The 19,084-nt window shown below is 37.3% G+C and overlaps 1 protein-coding gene across 2 annotated transcripts in view; it reads left to right on the forward strand.

The window, feature by feature from the left end:
• LOC142985422 (Kv channel-interacting protein 4-like) overlaps positions 1-19,084 on the forward strand; it is a 112,335-nt gene that overhangs the window by 39,027 nt on the left and 54,224 nt on the right. The window contains exon 1 of one of the 2 annotated variants that reach the window (XM_076133582.1): positions 10,051-10,165. The exons of the other annotated variant lie outside the window; for it this stretch is intronic. The gene's annotated coding sequence lies outside the window, so the exon portion shown is untranslated. Of the gene's footprint in view, positions 1-10,050; positions 10,166-19,084 lie in introns of those variants that run through there. 2 annotated transcript variants of the gene reach the window in all.

Consider the following 19,084-nt stretch of genomic DNA (forward strand, 5'->3'; position numbering starts at 1 on the left):
ATGAATGAATGACCGACTATGAATGAATGACTGATGATGAATGAATGTCTGATGATGAATGAATGTCTGATGATGAATGAATGACTGATGATGAATGAATGACCGACTATGAATGAATGACTGATGATGAATGAATGACTGATGATGAATGAATGACCGACTATGAATGAATGACTGATGATGAATGAATGTCTGATGATGAATGAATGACCGATGATGAATGAATGACTGATGATGAATGAATGACCGACTATGAATGAATGACTGATGATGAATGAATGTCTGATGATGAATGAATGACCGATGATGAATGAATGACTGATGATGAATGAATGACCGACTATGAATGAATGACTGATGATGAATGAATTTCTGATGATGAATGAATGTCTGATGATGAATGAATGTCTGATGATGAATGAATGGCTGACTATGAATGAATGACCGACTATGAATGATGAATGTTACTCAGTCCTTTTTTTTTCTTCTATAGTTAGTTTTAGTAGTCTTGTGTCAAAGTAGTTAAAATGTTTGTCGTGAACTGTTGTTATGTTAAATAACAAGCGTGACTTGTATCACGGAGACGCTCAGCTCAAACACTGCACCTACATCTATGTAATGTACAAGTTAACACACTGATCGTTTACCCACCGGTGAGTGATACTGTCTATCCCCTTGTATTTATGTAGTCCTGGTACTCGGCTGTATTCATAGCGAGCAATTAGCGCAGTTCTCAAGGCGATCTCTTTGCAGTTGCACCGTGAAGCGAAGTGGGGTAAGGCTGAGTTATAACGGCCTAAATAACAAGCTTTCTGTAAACTCTGATTAGTCAATAGTCATATCATCATATCATTCTTGGACAACTCACACACGGTCATTTGGATTCCAAACTAAGCAGAGCTTGTACTATGGTAACCAAATAACTGATAGACACTCTTATATACTTCTACATACATACTTGTATAGATACATTAACAACCAGTCTTAGAACAAATACTCGTGCTCATCACACAATTATTTGTCCTGGGTGGGGAAACAAACCTTGGCGCGTTCGTTCCATAGATGGGTGACCGGCTGACCGCATAGGTATTTGAACTAGGCGTCGCCGTGCTTCCGAGAACACGTAAAAAGTCGGTCCCAGTTGTTGTCAATTAAGATAACAGTCGTTAATCCACGTCAAAGGCCTGTGCTTGAACAACTATGACACTAGGTTGACCACTAACCATACGATCAGTAGTAGTACCCAAATACCGGCTTCCCCACCAATACAAACATGCCTTTACTCCTAGTTAGGGAAGCATAAGTCAAATTTGCAAGTAAACGATCCACCTCACTGCTGTTGAATAGAATCGCTTTTGAATCGCGTTTGAATCGCGTTTGAGTCGCTAACTCTTTGCGACGGTGGCGCCCTCTGGTGGAAATGTAGGCAGTTTAATTAGTGAAACGGCTTTAAGTAAGGGTTTTTTGAAATAGTAGAGAAATGTATGTGTTAGGTAATGTTAATGGGAAAGTTAGTGTGTTGTATGTGATGTTTTTAAAGGTGAATTACTGAATCGATATTGATGAAATTTGGTTAAGTGATATATCAATATGTAGCGGGGATAGTGCTTTATTAATATAAAATTTAGTTAATTCGTAAAATGTATCACTAAGGTTTAGGCTTAGTACATTTTGTTCCAAAAAAGAAACGAATTGAAATTGTATGTATATTAGTCACTCTTTTACGCAAAAACTATTTAAAGATTATTGATGAATATACATTTAGATTAGAATCTGTATGAACACATAATTACCCGACTCGGGAATCCAACCTGAGACTTTACAATCAGCAGTTGGTCACACTACCAACTGCGCCATAAAGTCTTTAATAATTTTAACAAAAACTAATTAAAATAAGTTGTGTTTATAACAGTTGTTTACGACATGCCAACAGATGGCGTTGTACACAGAGTTTAATTAAAACTGAACTCGCTTAGAAATTAATAAATATTATGAATTAATTATGTGAAGAGAAAGTACTTGACTTTAAATTACGAGAGCTGCAGTTCAATGCCCGTTAAATGTGATTTTGGCTGTTTCGTGAGTCCATCACAGTGATCAAGTGACACTTTACATTACTACAACAACTGTTTAAACAACTCTCACACATGACATTGCTCACGATGTTTTCCTTCATCGTTATAACAACGTGATCATTGCACGTAAAAGTCGGTCTCGGTTATTGTTAATTTATTGATTTTTTGATTATAAACGTAGAAGTAACTCTGTTTCTTTTTTATACCTAAACCGCTGAATCGACTTAGATGATTTGTGCAAAGATAGTATAAGACCCAAGGTAGAACAAAGGATAATATATGTTTAATCTTAGGACTCCCGTAGGGGCGGTAACTATACGGATAATAAACCCCAGAGCGAGACACCTTCGATACGCTCTGTGTACGTCTTTCTAGAACGCCCCCTCCCGGCGTTGCCATTTACATACGCACAATTTTGAGTAGTTAATCTCCATTCATTCATTCTATTTATATAACCAAACCAACTGAGCAATCCTTTCTCAATCTTTCAATCAATCTAGTGCGAAGTATAGTCCACGTGGACGGAGTCGCAGGCAATGGCTAGTAGTCTAGTCTAGTCTAGTGAGTGTCCTCTCAAAATGATCATAATACTCCTCTCATTCCGCGAGGTCGGTCAACTGGCTCATACACAAGTGGTATGAAACATAATTGTAGCGAGACTCGTTAATATTACAACACTCGGTAATCACCTGTAATTAGCGCAATTTGTGAAATGTTCAGCACATAGAGTACAATATACAGTGGGACAATAATGTCTAGTCTTTCTTCCAACTATGTTGTAGTCGGCTTCCAGTCTCACCGGATGCAGCTGAATATCAGTATGTTACATGCAGCGACTGTCTATCAGACCTACACATCACAGTTGCCTTATAACACGATACTAATTAAGACTGGTTGTCAGACTTTCAAGCTTCTGACTACTGTTATACAATTTCAATTTCCCTTTTAAAACATTTTTTTATCCCGTGACTATATAAAATACTGCACCTGTGGTTATACTTACACTTTGCCCTACACAGGAATAGAATCAGCGACCTTACGATCGGGCCAACTAGCTCTTTACCCGACCCGGGAACAGAATTACCGACCTTCCGAAAATTACTTCACTTTTCAAGAGTCATTTCGTCATCGTCATAGTTTTTCATGAATCATATTTAGTTATATAAAGTTAGTTATACTGTATATAGTAGTCTGTGGCTGTAATATCCGTTTCAGCAGGATTTACAGAATAATTAAAACATAAGCTCGGAAATTGAACTCACTGACTACCAGCCGAGCAACAATGAAGCAACAATTGCGCAACATTCACGCAACTTTGGAACTACCTATATATCGCATGGTTAGTGGTCAACCTAGTGTCAAAGTTGTTTAAGCCGTTCGGCCTTTGACACAACTTATGTTGTGTTATCTTAATAGGCAACAACTGGGACCGATTTTTAACATACCCTCGTGAATGGAGACGCTCCATTCAAATGCCAGTATACGGTCACCCTTCTATAAAATGACAGTGGTAACAGTTGCTTAACCCACAGATCGTTTACTGATCGGTAGAAGGTTATGCGGACATGACTGCAGACTTGCCTATGGGCATGTATATATGTATATCTAGTAAATTCATCGCTTATCATTTACTTAACATAGACATATTACACAGGTAAACATTAACCCAATTGTAATAACGAATCGAACTCGAAACATCCGCGCAACAGATTCTAAGTCTTGTCGTGCAACATCTTTAAAACATTCCTAAACCATCCCAACATCATGCAACATACGAGCAACTTTCACTCAACATTATTCTTGCAACATTTTTTTTTCAATATTCTTGCAACATTACTCTGGCAATATTCATGCAACACTCATGTGACATTGTTGCAACATTCATGCAATATCCTTGCGATATTCAATACAACATCCGTGCAACAACTAAGCAACATTCTCGCGCACACTCCGCGTATTATCCTTATTTCATAATTACGTAGATTCTTTCAGTCTTTAGTTAATGGTTTAACTTAATTTCCTCTTGTTATGAAGATGCTTTTATAATAATTCATATATTGTTCTTTTAAACCGGTAATGTGGTTTTATCCGACTGCGTGATACAAAGATGTTATATTATCGTTGAGGAGATTTGAGATGGTTAACAATCGTATCTATTTTAACCGACTTGAAAAAAAGGAGGAGGTAGGTGGAATTTAAATTCGACTGTGTTTTGATTTTTTTTTCTGCTTGTTACCTCAAAACTTTTTTTAGATTTTTTTACGCATTAATCTCATACATGTATATAAATGGGAACATACGGCCTTACGGCCGGCTTCGCCCGGTTCAAAAAAATATTTTACAATAAAACTCTATAACTTTCACACATAAACCTTTATCTTGAATCACTCTAGCTACTAAAAATAACCGCATCAAAATGGGTTGTGTAGTTTTAAAGATGTAAGCATACATACACAGACATAGAGACAGACGCGGGAAGCGACTTTGTTTTATACTATGTACTGAAATACCTTCACAACACCACACCTTGTTTCAAAGTATGTAGGCAGGAACAAAAGCCACGCTAAAGAATTTCTCTTCAACAAATCTATACTAATATTATAAAGCTGAAGAGTTTGTTTGTTTGAACGCGCTAATCTCAGGAAGGAAAAATTCTTTCAGTGTTAGATAGCCCATTTATCGAGGAAGGCTATAAGGCTATATAACATCACGCTAAGGTCATTAGGAGCGGAGTGGCAACGAATAATGTTACAAAAAGGGAACATTTTCACCCATTCTCTTAGGTGACGCAAGCGAAGTTGCGCGGGTCAGCTAGTTGTTATATAAATTCTCTCGACAGCCCTAACAGAGGGACGTGTTAATAGAGCTCATTAATACTAAGCGCACAGATTTGTTTATACCTCCTTGTGTTTACTGCCAGCCTGGTACTTCGGGAGGAATTTATACTAATATTATAAATGTGGATGTTTGCTTGTGACGTTTTAGTGGCTTAACTGCTGAATCAATTTTGATGAAATAACAACTAATTAATATCATGGAATTGAATCTTTTATTATTATTATAGAATTTATACTAATATTATAATTTTGCTCTTACGGTGAACGAAATCATCGTGAGGAAAGCTTCATTGTCTAAAATTTGTTTAATACATTTATTGAGGGTATGCAAAGTACCCAACCCCTCCCTCGTTTGGGAGGAGACCCTTGCCCAGCAGTGGGTCAGTAATGGGTTTAAAAAAATATAATTGTGAAAGTTAGTCTGTGTGTAATGCTTAAATTACGATAAACTGCTGATCAAGTTTTGATGAATATTAGGTTGGATAAAGTTGTAAAATTGGTATCATCATACCTTTATTTACGACTGTGCGCCAATTTTGCTTTAAGCTTTGGCGGTTAAGTTACTGTTACTAATATACATAGGTGGAGTCTACGCTTCATAGATGCATTTTAAGGAAAGTATCTCCTAATTGGTCAAAATAGGATACCCATCCATATCTAAACCTCACTACATATCATTTTCCCAAATAAAACTACTAGGCTCACAGTAAGATCAAAGAGTTGCCAATAAAATCGTTCTATTGTCTCCAGAGGCTTATAAAGCTAATCTACAACCTCCAACTGGTTTATGTTAGCCTGGTACAATGAAACTCATTGCAGAGTGCTGGCCTCTAGGGAGTGAGCTTATTCTAAAGAGTAGCTCTTAGGAGATTAAATATTTTATGGGGGTGAAAATTATGGCAGTCATTTTAAGGGTAGGAAAAAATATTTTTTGGTATTTTTTGTGTAATGTAATAGCTTTTGCCTGTAATTTGTTTGAGGAAAGAATTTCCGGGATTTAAGCTGTCGTTTTGCTAGATTTCGTGCAAATTAGTTTAGCTGTTCCGAGCGCAAAAGTGATTTTAATATTATTATAGATTTTTTAAGGTTCCTAAAACATAAAACAGTAAGTATGTAGAATAGAAATAGTATTTTCTTAAAACCACTATTTTTTATTATATCTCTTTTTAATATGCAGCAGAAAACTTTTAATTTGCAAAAACTAAAACTATCGTAGAACGTGCTACGGATGTGCTACGAGTTTCGTAGCGCATCTACGACAATATGCATGCCAGCCGCGTAGCTGTTATTTCGTTGCAGCTTTGTGAATACAAAACTTTTATTTGTATAATAGATTCGATTCTCGGACGAGGTAGAATATAACGAGATCATTAAGGATATTCCACTGTTAGTTAATCTATTAGTTAAAATACAGCTCGTTATAATTTGTATTGAAACTTTTATAACCATATTATTAAATATTATATTATTTTCCCCACTGAATGTCTGTCTATTTGCGATGAACACAAGATCTACTAAACGGATTTTCATGCAGTTTTCATCAATTGATAGAGCTTTGTTAAGGGTATAATTTAAAGTTTCGTAAGAAACAAAGCTCATACTAGACCAACTCAACTGAGCGAAGCCGGGTGAGTCGCTAGTTAACATGAATAAAATTTACGCTGAAGGAGCTGGAAATACCGGAAGGGGACGCCCTAGACAGTCACACACAGTTAATTTTTAACCTGTATTAATAGACAGGATACTTTTACCCCGGAAAATCCGCCCACGCGAACCAAGTCGCGGGAACAAACTAGTCTGAACAATTTTTCAAGCTAACCTCATATTTTGTCAAGTATAGAACAAAACTCAGCTCAGTGTCGATATTAAATCCATCATATGCTGACCAAAGCTCTCACATAACGCATTGCAGTTTTACCAGCGTATGAGTGGTATTATCGTATTTATTTAGAACCATGTGGTGAAATATACTTTAGAAGTACCAGGCTGACATAAACCCAAGGAGTTATTGCTTAAGGATTAAGATTAATCTTAGGATAATCGAGAAATATAAATAATGATCACGTTGTTATAACGATGAAGGAACACATCGTGAGCAATGTCATGTGTGAGAGTTGTTTAAACAGTTGTTGTAGTAATGTAAAGTGTCACTTGATCACTGTGATGGACTCTACTCTCTCATTACGAGAGGCTCGCAGGACAGACGGTACATTTAATAAATGAATGATATTTGACAGTCATGAACATTTGCGTGAATACTTAGGTTGTTAATGGAAAACGTTACTTTGCAGTAATTTTGAACTTTTTAGAGATTCTTTGACGAAAAAATTGAGGACACAGTATAGGCAGACTTAGCTATCCTACTAATATTATAAATGCGAAAGTTTGTGTGAATGTATGTATGGATGTTTGTTACTCTTTCACGCAAATACTACTAAACGGATTACGATGAAATTATATATTTGGTATATAGGTAGCTGAAAACCCAGAATAACACATAGGCTATAAGTCCTCTTTTTAATTTAAAATCATTACGATACTTTAAGCTACAGAACCCATTTAATGCGTACGGTTCACACTTCACAGATTGAAAACTGCTCATAATTTATCATATAAAGTGACACCTACAATTTAAAGGATTATAAAGTAAGTGCTTTTTAAATGTAAGTAAATTGAGTCTGTCTGCTATGTTCGAGATAAACTCAAAAACTTGGTATACTTAACACTTTAACCGACTTAAAAAAGAGGAGGTAATCAATTCGTTTTTTTGTTTGTTTGTTACTTTATAAATTGTTTCCGGGTTAACTGATTTTAATGATCCAGATTTGAAGAGTCGTGTTTGAGATATCTTTATAAATAAAATGTTATCTTGGTTTTTGTAATAATTAATTATTTATTACTGTGGCATTAAATCCTTTTTATGCAATATACATACATACAAAAAATCATGCCCTCTTCGCATAGGGGTAGCCAGAGACCAGACAAATACAATAAAATACAAAATATTTGTAGAAATTTAAATCTAATATATAAAATTCTCGCGTCGCGTTCGTTGCCATACTCCTCCGAAACGGCTTGACCGATTCTCATGAAATTTTGCGAGCATATTAAGAAGGTCTGACAATCGGCCAACATCTATTTTTCATAACCCTAAGCGACACTATTTTTTTTTATTTATTTGGCAAAACAACGTTTGCCGGGTCAGCTATAAAAATATATAAATTAGTGTGAATATACAAATACAATTGAGACGTATCTACACAACGCCATCTAGTTGTGGAGAGTGCAACTATAAATCGCAGTTATCTATGACACTGCTCTCTTGTTTATGGGCGGCCAGAGACAAGCTGTAAATCTAGATAGAGCTAATTTGAGACCTATAGTGCAGTGGGTAATATAGCTACTGTAGTACTGCGAGTGATCAGGTTCAGTTAATAAGGAATTGATGTGTGTGTATATTTGGGCGGTATGCTAAAACGGCTAAACTGATTATGATGCTATTTAGTAGGGTGATAGATTATGGTCAGTTGGACGATTTTTGGTGGAAAACACTCAGATTTTATTAACTAGAATATCAAACAAATTAATGCAAAAATTGTTATATACATATAAGAAAAAAATATCAATAAAAAATTAAGAAACATGGGTAGATACATTTTTGCATAAAATAACACTTTGTCTAACCCGGGAATTGAACTTAAAAGTATATTATAAAAACTTTTTCTTTCATTTTTTAAATTAAACATTTAATTCTATGCGTAAAAAGCTTTGTGCGAATACTTAAGAGCTTTAAAGACTTATAAGCTCAACATATTTCAAGCAAAAATCACTCTTATACTACTAACATAAGATTAATTTTCAATCGCTATATATCGCTTTAGAAAACTATCTTAGAGCAATCGAGTATGTAGTTCTAAAAGAGCACATCTCTCTTTGCAAAAATATAACACTTATGACCTTTTGGAAATGACGGGTCTAGTCCACGTTTCAAACCAAAATCGACTTTATAACTTTAACGATAAGGTTGAATTTATTTTGTACTAAAATATTTATTTTAAAACTAAAAATCAAGAGAAAACATTGGAAGAATATGTTCAACCATATTCTGTGCCTTTGCCTTGCATTCGAAAAAAAAAACTATTTTGAAATTCGAATGAAGAACGTCTTATGAAAGCATTTAGTTCAAAGAAATATAGACTTTATTTCTAATACAAAAAGTACGAAATTGGAATGTTTTAATTTTTGGAGGTGTTCTAAATATAAATATCGAAAAAGTCATATAAGACTATTAAAAGTTAAGTGATTTTAAACTTTATTTCAATGAGAGACGGTTGATATTTGTTTGTTGTATTATTGGAGGGATTTTGTAGTATTAAATGGCAAAACGCACGCGCGCGAAGCCTTTAGTGTTGCTATGTGTGATGCGCAATTTCCTTAAAATGGTTATGTTCGCTATTAGTGAAATTGAGTTTACTGCTAAGTGAACATTTTGGCTGCAAGTGTGGTGCAGTGTTAACAGTTTTGCTGCAAAATAAAGCTGTTTAGTTCTCGGTTGCATCAACATTGCTATGGTAGAAACCTTAAACGTACGGTAAATAATTTTCTTATTGCAATCCTAGTGCTATTCTTTTCTACGAATTCAATAAGTATTTCCATATTTCAGTTCAATCATATAGAATTTTTATGAATTATCCATTAAAACCTTAAATTGTAAATATTTTTCATAATTATCTAGAAAAATTGCCGCTCATGGCTATCTATTGATAAAATCAGCTTTAAAATTAGTAACAATTCTTGAAATTTACAACATACATCAGCCAAAAGAATTCCGTAACTTTTATCTATACCTATTGCTAACCGACCGACTTACAAACACTATAGAAGAATATCCTTTATATACACTCAAAACATTTAACGGTAGTTTATTTATTCAATATCTTTAAAACTCATATAAAAAATTGAATAGATAAACTACCGCTAAATTTACTCAGAACCCAAGCATTAGTCTAACATAATAAAATAACGCACAAAAAAAACTTTTCCCATAAAATTTACCCACAACTTTCCCAAATTTCCCCACACTATCCACCCCACAGAGGTCTCCTAGCCAGCTTCGCTTCAACAAGGCAGTACCGCCGCGCGCGTGGCCCGAGCACCACGTGTCATATCGCTCCGAACAATACCACGAAACAGGTGGTTTTATCACCAAACACGTATATATTATCACGAAAATTCCCATTTAAATGTCTCAAGGTAAGAAAAAACATTATTTTCGGATATATTTTTGTGAAATTTTGGGTAAAAATAGTTTCGTAAGTAAATTTCGAGACGCCATTGGTATTTTTAATTATAGAATCAATCGATTCTCTATTAGTTGTTATTGAAATGTTTCTGTATAGTTTTAGTATAAGGAGGTTGTATATTTATTTTTTGTTAGTCCTAATATCTTACTAATGTTATAAATGCGAAAGTTTGTGAGTATGGATGTATGTTTCTGTCTTTTTGACGTAAGATCTACTAAATAGTTTTAAATGAAATTTGGTATACATATTATAACCAGTATTAACACATGATATTTTTTGCTTTAGGGTTTTTTTTTGTGAACAAAGTCGCGGGTAGAAGCTAGTAATATTATAAAAGTGATTTTGTTTGTTTTTTCGCTCTTTTGCTTAAAATTATTAGACTGATTTGGGAAATTTTGGTAGATTGTATATTTTGAAAGGATATGGGATCCTTTTTATGTTATAAAAAACGCGGGTGACGCCGCGGACTCAAGTTAGTTGTAATGTAAATGATTGTGTGAACAGTATGTTTGTTACTCTTTTACTCTAAAATTACTAAACTTATTTGGATGTTGTCGCACAGATAGTTTATAAATCGTATTAACACCTGAGATACTTTTTAAAACGAATTTTATTTTCTAAAGTTTTTAATAAAGGCTAGCTTTTTTTTAAACTACGTAATGTACTAATACTTTTCATTGTTATATAGGTTTTTTTATAATACTGAATATGTCCGTGTCTTAACAAGTATTCGGCTACGGCGGTCAATTTTACAAAAACCATGCTCTCCAAGGCACAGATATTAAATTCTTATCTCCGAGCTATTACTAATTTTTTTTGACAAATAACCAACGCATAAATTTCCAGCCTGATCTGGGATTCGAACCCAAGACCTTTTGGCTTTGCGTCGTGCACTACCATTGGCTACATAGAAAGAGTTTTTGTAAATATTGTATTTATAAGGCTGAGGTGATGTAGAAAGAGATATATGAGATACACTCACGTTTCACCATATAAGGGGCGAGCCTATTGCAATTTACCGGGCACGTTACCAGACTATTATAGAAAAAATATTCTTATATCAAACTAGCTGACCCGGCAAACGTTGTTATGCCATATACCTAAATAAAAAAGTGTCACCTAGGGGTATGAAAAAGAGATGTTGACCGATTCTCAGACCTACTCAATATGCTCACAAAATTTCATGAGAATCGGTCAAGCCGTTTCGGAGGAGTATGGCAACGAAAACTGTGACGTGAGAATTTTATATATTAGATAAAATATCCAGTGCTTTGCCTAACCGGAGAATCGAATGCGAGACATTATAATACTTACTATTTTACAGTCGATATACATTTATCATTACATTAATACTCAATATAAATCGTCCTTTATAAATAGACACATTATATATCAAAATAACCTCGCGTCTCAGGTGCTACTCGTAACCGCCCAACTAGCACACAAGCTGCTTATACAGTCGTTATACAGCCTGATAGTTGCATAAGAGTCGTTCAAATGCTGTACAATTCTCTATAAGTTGTATACTAGCTATTTAAAAAACCCTTTAACAGCTAGGCGGGACAGTAGCCGTTTAGTAGGAAACTAATGACTTATAGTGATATATGAGCATGTAATTGCGTCGCTAGACAGCCTAGGGAAGTATAACTGAGTTAATGGAATCTTCTATAACACCGTTAACTGTATAAGGGGACTTTAGGAGATAAAGGAGTTTAAACGGAGTTATGCGTTGCGCTTATAGCGCTCAAGAGCGTAAATAAGCTTTTTGTAATGCCTTAGGTTCTATAACAGATTTTTTTAGGGCTAGTGTATTACTCATCTATAAAAGAGTTGCGTAGGTCTTTAATAGCGCCTTGAGCGTTATATCAGATATTTATATGGTTTCTGTACGGCAAATAGATGTATAAGGTATCATTCGAAACATTTTTACAGCCATGGGGATTACAGAATTATGTTAAGCACCTAAAGCGCTATAACCGAGTAATATACCATTATACTAAAGCTTAAAATTATTATCATAATATATTTACATAGGTGCAGTGGTGGTTCAGTCTGTCAACTGTTTAAAATAAAATAAATAAAATAAATAAAATAAATAAAATAAATAAAATAAATAAAATAAATAAAATAAATAAAATAAATAAAATAAATAAAATAAATAAAATAAATAAAATAAATAAAATAAATAAAATAAATAAAATAAATAAAATAAATAAAATAAATAAAATAAATAAAATAAATAAAATAAATAAAATAAATAAAATAAATAAAATAAATAAAATAAATAAAATAAATAAAATAAATAAAATAAATAAAATAAATAAAATAAATAAAATAAATAAAATAAATAAAATAAATAAAATAAATAAAATAAATAAAATAAATAAAATAAATAAAATAAATAAAATAAATAAAATAAATAAAATAAATAAAATAAATAAAATAAATAAAATAAAAAAAAAAGATTTTCAATCTATTTTAATATTCAACGACTGACCCCTAAAAGTACGAGTAAAATGCTGGTGTGCGACCAAAACAATTATATTGAAGCACTCCTATGCCACAACTGCAGAACCTTGAGGTCTACAACAGCAAACACTAGAGCCTTTGTACAGCTTAAGCCGCTAGAGCAGATGTAACCAACTCTGAGAGCTGCTTGATCGAGACGCCATTACAGATTTTGGTAAACATATTTTTGAGGTTATTACGATCTTTTGAAGAACATACAAATCTATAGCCTGGTAACGTTAACATAATTAAAATCATTTTTTATTACCTATAACTCTAATTAAACTATCTGTAACCCTCAAAGTCTTATTTATGTTCAAAATACAATTTCCAAATCCACATATCTATATAATTTTTGCATTTAAAACTGAATATTTTGAGGGCGCATGAAAATATTGACGATAATATACATATATATTGACAGCAAACTGGCACTCGCACTTTCATATCACGTACACAAAGAAATAAAAGCGATAGACTACTTGTTATTTTCATAATCCAATCCGTAAAAATAAAATGTCTCCTCATTTGTCACTGATGATTCATTTTAATACAATATATTTAGTTTACACCATAATAAACCGACCATATTACTAATTTAGAGCGTTAGCATTTATAACCGTTACACAGTAGCGCTAAAATAAGGTAAAGGTGGTATAATCGCGCTGCAAGAGCTTTTTCGAACGCTCGTGGCGCTAACCACCTCTGTACAACAGCTGGTAAGCGCCACGAAGCTGCGAAAAAGCTCTTGTAGCGCGATTATACCACCTTTATCTTATTTTAGCGCTCCTGTACAACTACTATACTACGTACTATTATAATTACTATTTACGACCACTGTAGATCCATTGTCGAGCTATAAGCTGGACAGTATGGGCCTATTTGACGCTACAAGAGATCTGTAGCCGCTTATAGAACCACTATACTTCTTACTAAGGAGCCTAAGGCGTTATAAAAATCCTTTAACCGGCCATTGTGCAGCTTGTTATAGCGCTTGTGTGCTAGTTGGGCGGCGGTCCTGTATGACAACATGTATGTATGTATGTATGTATGTATGTGAATGAAGCAAGACTGAGCCAACTTAGTAGAGAGGCTCGTATGCAAGGTTCGCGGCTGACGGAGGTAATAATATCCTCCTGGCCGATATTTGGCTACAACGGTCAGTTTTATTGAAACTGGCCAACGTTGCAGGACTTTGTTTATAGTGTCCAAGTGTGTGCACAATACAAAAAATCAGATACTTTACTTTTTTCCCCGTTTTTGTAACATTTTTTACTGGTACTCTGCTCCTATTGGCCGTAGCGTGATGATATATAGCGTTCCTCGATAAATGGGCTACCTAACACTGAAAGAATTTTCCAAATCGGATCAGTAGTTTTTAAGATTAGCGCGATCAAACAAACTAACTCTTCAGCTTTATAATATTAAGTATAGATCAGTGGTTCCCAACCAGTGGTCTGTGGAAGTCAAAATGTGGTCCGCGAATGATTATAAATTTTAAATTTTCAGGACGATAATATTACACTTTATTTCTAATATCCTTACATAGTGGTCCCTGCTAACAAGAATAATATAAAAGTGGTCCCAGACTAAGAAAAGGTTGGGAAGTATAGATTCATCTTATCGTATGGTTAGTGGTCAACCTAGTGTCAAAGTTGTTCAAGCTGTCTTTACGTAGGCAAGTACAGCAAGTATGCGTCGTGAGCGGCCACAGTGAGGCAGCTATGTTCATAGTTGCTACAGTGTTGTACACAGGCATGCGGCAGAGAGCCATGTCGATGAAATATAGTGTAGCACGGGAAATATATCGAATTCTTGATTTATAGAGGACTAGGGATATTCTGTGGAGAGCCGCGTTTTATATGATTAACTGGTGCTCGGTTATAACTTTTAAACTCTCGCGTTGCATGTTTAATGTATAATAGAATACGGGAATTAACGCGAACATGCATTTTACCTTAAAATGCCTAACGTTTCGGCGCAGGTTGCACTCGCCGTGGTCCCAGGCAGACTGGAGCAGCGATGACAGGACTTCGTGTATATGAGGCGGACGAATGTCCATCCACCCTCATATTTTGATTTTTCCAACCGCCAACACACACTACACTAACCGTGTCCCTATTCTGTGAGCTAACCGATTGCGAAACATAGCGAGGTTTTGTAACAGTAATCACTGGATTCCACGTCGCGGATAATTTGAAGCCGTCTTCCCGATTGAAATTTGGATGTTTCTTGATTTCGATCGCTTCACGAACAATCCTCGAGTAGAAATGTCGTTCAGTGGAGAGGACTTGAGGGCGATGGAATTCAATCCAGTGATTAGTTCCTGCTTCGAGTAGATGTTCCGCAATGGCTGACTTGCTGATTTGACGGTTCTTAACAGCGGCGATATGTTCCTTGACCCTTTCAGCTATCGACCGCTTAGTCTGGCCTATGTAGGAACTACCGCAGCTGCAGTTGATCTTGTAGACACCTGGTGTTTGAAACGGTAGTACATCCTTCGGTGTGCCCACCATGCTGCTGACTTTTGCCCCCGGCGTGAATACTGTGCTGATGCTGTATTGTTTCAATACATTCCCTATCTTATCAGTCACTCCTCTGACGTAGGGCAAGTAGGCGGGCTGTCTGTTGACCTCCGGATGTTTACTCCGTTTCGTGATCCTGTTCCTTCGTCGACTTACGTGGTATCCGTTCATTCGTAGTACCTCCTGAACATGTTCCAGCTCCTTCCCAACATGTTCAGGGTCACAGAGGTCATGAGCTCTGTTCTTCAGTGACGTCATAACGGACTGCAAGTGACGGGGATGGTGATGTGATGTAGCGTGCAGGTATCTATCTGTGTGTGTCGGTTTCCGGTAAACACAGTGTGATAAGGATCCATCGGGTTTCGCGGCAACCCTCACATCTAGGAATGACAACGACCTGTCCGTCTCCATTTCGTAGGTGAACCTCATCTTAGGGTGAATGGAGTTTAGGTGTTCTAGATATTGATCTACTTCCTGTTGACCTCCTTGGATAATGCAGAAGATGTCGTCCACATATCTTTTCCAAAGCCGTATGGTTTTTGGTCCGAGTGCCAATGCTTTCTCCTCAAAGTGCTCCACCCAGAGATTAGCCAGTGCAGGGGCAACGGGGCTGCCCATTGCGACGCCATCAATCTGAAGGTAATGTTGGCCTTGGAAAAGGAAGTAGTTGCCGTCCAAACAGTTTTTAAGAAGATCAATATAGTTAAACGGCATCTCGTTGTCCTCTAGCTTGGTCTTTACCACGTCCAAACACTCCTTAATTGGAACATTGGTGAAGAGCGACTCGACGTCAAAACTCACCATGACATCGCCCGGTTCCAATCTAAGGTCCTTAATAATCTGGACGAAGTGCCGCGAATCTTTCACAAAAGACGGTGTATTTCCCACAAGTGGCTGCAATACTGACGCAACGTACTTTGCAAGGTCGTAAGTAGGAGAGGCGATTTGACTCACGATAGGCCGCAGTGGTACGTTGGACTTGTGTATTTTGGGCAGGCCATATAATTTCGGTGGTTGGTGCGACTTCGGTTTATACAGTCTTTCGTACTCGTCTTCCGTGAAAAGGTCCTTGTTGTCCTGTATCAGCGTCCGTATTCGTCGTGTTACTCTAGCCGTAGGGTTATATGATACCGGTTTATATACCTTGTTATCACATAACAAATCCCGAACTTTCTGTTGGTAATCAGTTGTATTCATCACTACAGTGGCGTTTCCCTTGTCGGCCTTAAGCACTAATATATCCCGGTTATCCCGAATAAGTTTCAGTGCTTGACGCTCTTCTGCAGTGGTATTACTCGCTGGAACCTTCGATTTTCGTAATATAACCGCAACGTCCTGTCGCAGGGTATCGGCGTCGCCGGGCGGTATTTTATTACGAGCAATCGTTTCCTCGACGCTACTGACCTCGACGGAACTTATTACCTACGTGTGTACGTATCAAACCGCGTAATGACATTGCGCATTCCCGTAATATTCTAAATAACGCGAGTGAACGGCTTCTGAGACAATTAATACGGAACAAACACAGTGAGCTTAACCGTATTCATAGCGAGTTATACGTGTTACATGTGAAGTGTAGTGTTAGTTTATCACGCGAAGATTACGACTTGTGTGATCGGGTAACGTATCTTCAGGCTTCTCGGACCTTCGAGTTGTGTAGTGAAACCCATGAGCGTAAGTTCTCGAAGGAGTACAACCGAAGGTATGTCGAGAAAAATACGTCACCGGCTGTACCCGATCCACTGACTAAAACCGTCGTAAACCTTTCAAATGTGAGTTTAGACCAACCTACGATTAACATCTTGGCCAAAGGCATGAACTTCGCACTAACGCCTAAGCGAATTCCGTTCGAAAGTGTAATCAGTAGCGTCGAGGAAACGATTGCTCGTAATAAAATACCGCCCGGCGACGCCGATACCCTGCGACAGGACGTTGCGGTTATATTACGAAAATCGAAGGTTCCAGCGAGTAATACCACTGCAGAAGAGCGTCAAGCACTGAAACTTATTCGGGATAACCGGGATATATTAGTGCTTAAGGCCGACAAGGGAAACGCCACTGTAGTGATGAATACAACTGATTACCAACAGAAAGTTCGGGATTTGTTATGTGATAACAAGGTATATAAACCGGTATCATATAACCCTACGGCTAGAGTAACACGACGAATACGGACGCTGATACAGGACAACAAGGACCTTTTCACGGAAGACGAGTACGAAAGACTGTATAAACCGAAGTCGCACCAACCACCGAAATTATATGGCCTGCCCAAAATACACAAGTCCAACGTACCACTGCGGCCTATCGTGAGTCAAATCGCCTCTCCTACTTACGACCTTGCAAAGTACGTTGCGTCAGTATTGCAGCCACTTGTGGGAAATACACCGTCTTTTGTGAAAGATTCGCGGCACTTCGTCCAGATTATTAAGGACCTTAGATTGGAACCGGGCGATGTCATGGTGAGTTTTGACGTCGAGTCGCTCTTCACCAATGTTCCAATTAAGGAGTGTTTGGACGTGGTAAAGACCAAGCTAGAGGACAACGAGATGCCGTTTAACTATATTGATCTTCTTAAAAACTGTTTGGACGGCAACTACTTCCTTTTCCAAGGCCAACATTACCTTCAGATTGATGGCGTCGCAATGGGCAGCCCCGTTGCCCCTGCACTGGCTAATCTCTGGGTGGAGCACTTTGAGGAGAAAGCATTGGCACTCGGACCAAAAACCATACGGCTTTGGAAAAGATATGTGGACGACATCTTCTGCATTATCCAAGGAGGTCAACAGGAAGTAGATCAATATCTAGAACACCTAAACTCCATTCACCCTAAGATGAGGTTCACCTACGAAATGGAGACGGACAGGTCGTTGTCATTCCTAGATGTGAGGGTTGCCGCGAAACCCGATGGATCCTTATCACACTGTGTTTACCGGAAACCGACACACACAGATAGATACCTGCACGCTACATCACATCACCATCCCCGTCACTTGCAGTCCGTTATGACGTCACTGAAGAACAGAGCTCATGACCTCTGTGACCCTGAACATGTTGGGAAGGAGCTGGAACATGTTCAGGAGGTACTACGAATGAACGGATACCACGTAAGTCGACGAAGGAACAGGATCACGAAACGGAGTAAACATCCGGAGGTCAACAGACAGCCCGCCTACTTGCCCTACGTCAGAGGAGTGACTGATAAGATAGGGAATGTATTGAAACAATACAGCATCAGCACAGTATTCACGCCGGGGGCAAAAGTCAGCAGCATGGTGGGCACACCGAAGGATGTACTACCGTTTCAAACACCAGGTGTCTACAAGATCAACTGCAGCTGCGGTAGTTCCTACATAGGCCAGACTAAGCGGTCGATAGCTGAAAGGGTCAAGGAACATATCGCCGCTGTTAAGAACCGTCAAATCAGCAAGTCAGCCATTGCGGAACATCTACTCGAAGCAGGAACTAATCACTGGATTGAATTCCATCGCCCTCAAGTCCTCTCCACTGAACGACATTTCTACTCGAGGATTGTTCGTGAAGCGATCGAAATCAAGAAACATCCAAATTTCAATCGGGAAGACGGCTTCAAATTATCCGCGACGTGGAATCCAGTGATTACTGTTACAAAACCTCGCTATGTTTCGCAATCGGTTAGCTCACAGAATAGGGACACGGTTAGTGTAGTGTGTGTTGGCGGTTGGAAAAATCAAAATATGAGGGTGGATGGACATTCGTCCGCCTCATATACACGAAGTCCTGTCATCGCTGCTCCAGTCTGCCTGGGACCACGGCGAGTGCAACCTGCGCCGAAACGTTAGGCATTTTAAGGTAAA

Source organism: Anticarsia gemmatalis, chromosome 30 (genome assembly GCF_050436995.1).
Source record: "Anticarsia gemmatalis isolate Benzon Research Colony breed Stoneville strain chromosome 30, ilAntGemm2 primary, whole genome shotgun sequence".
NCBI classification, from domain to species: domain Eukaryota; kingdom Metazoa; phylum Arthropoda; class Insecta; order Lepidoptera; family Erebidae; genus Anticarsia; species Anticarsia gemmatalis.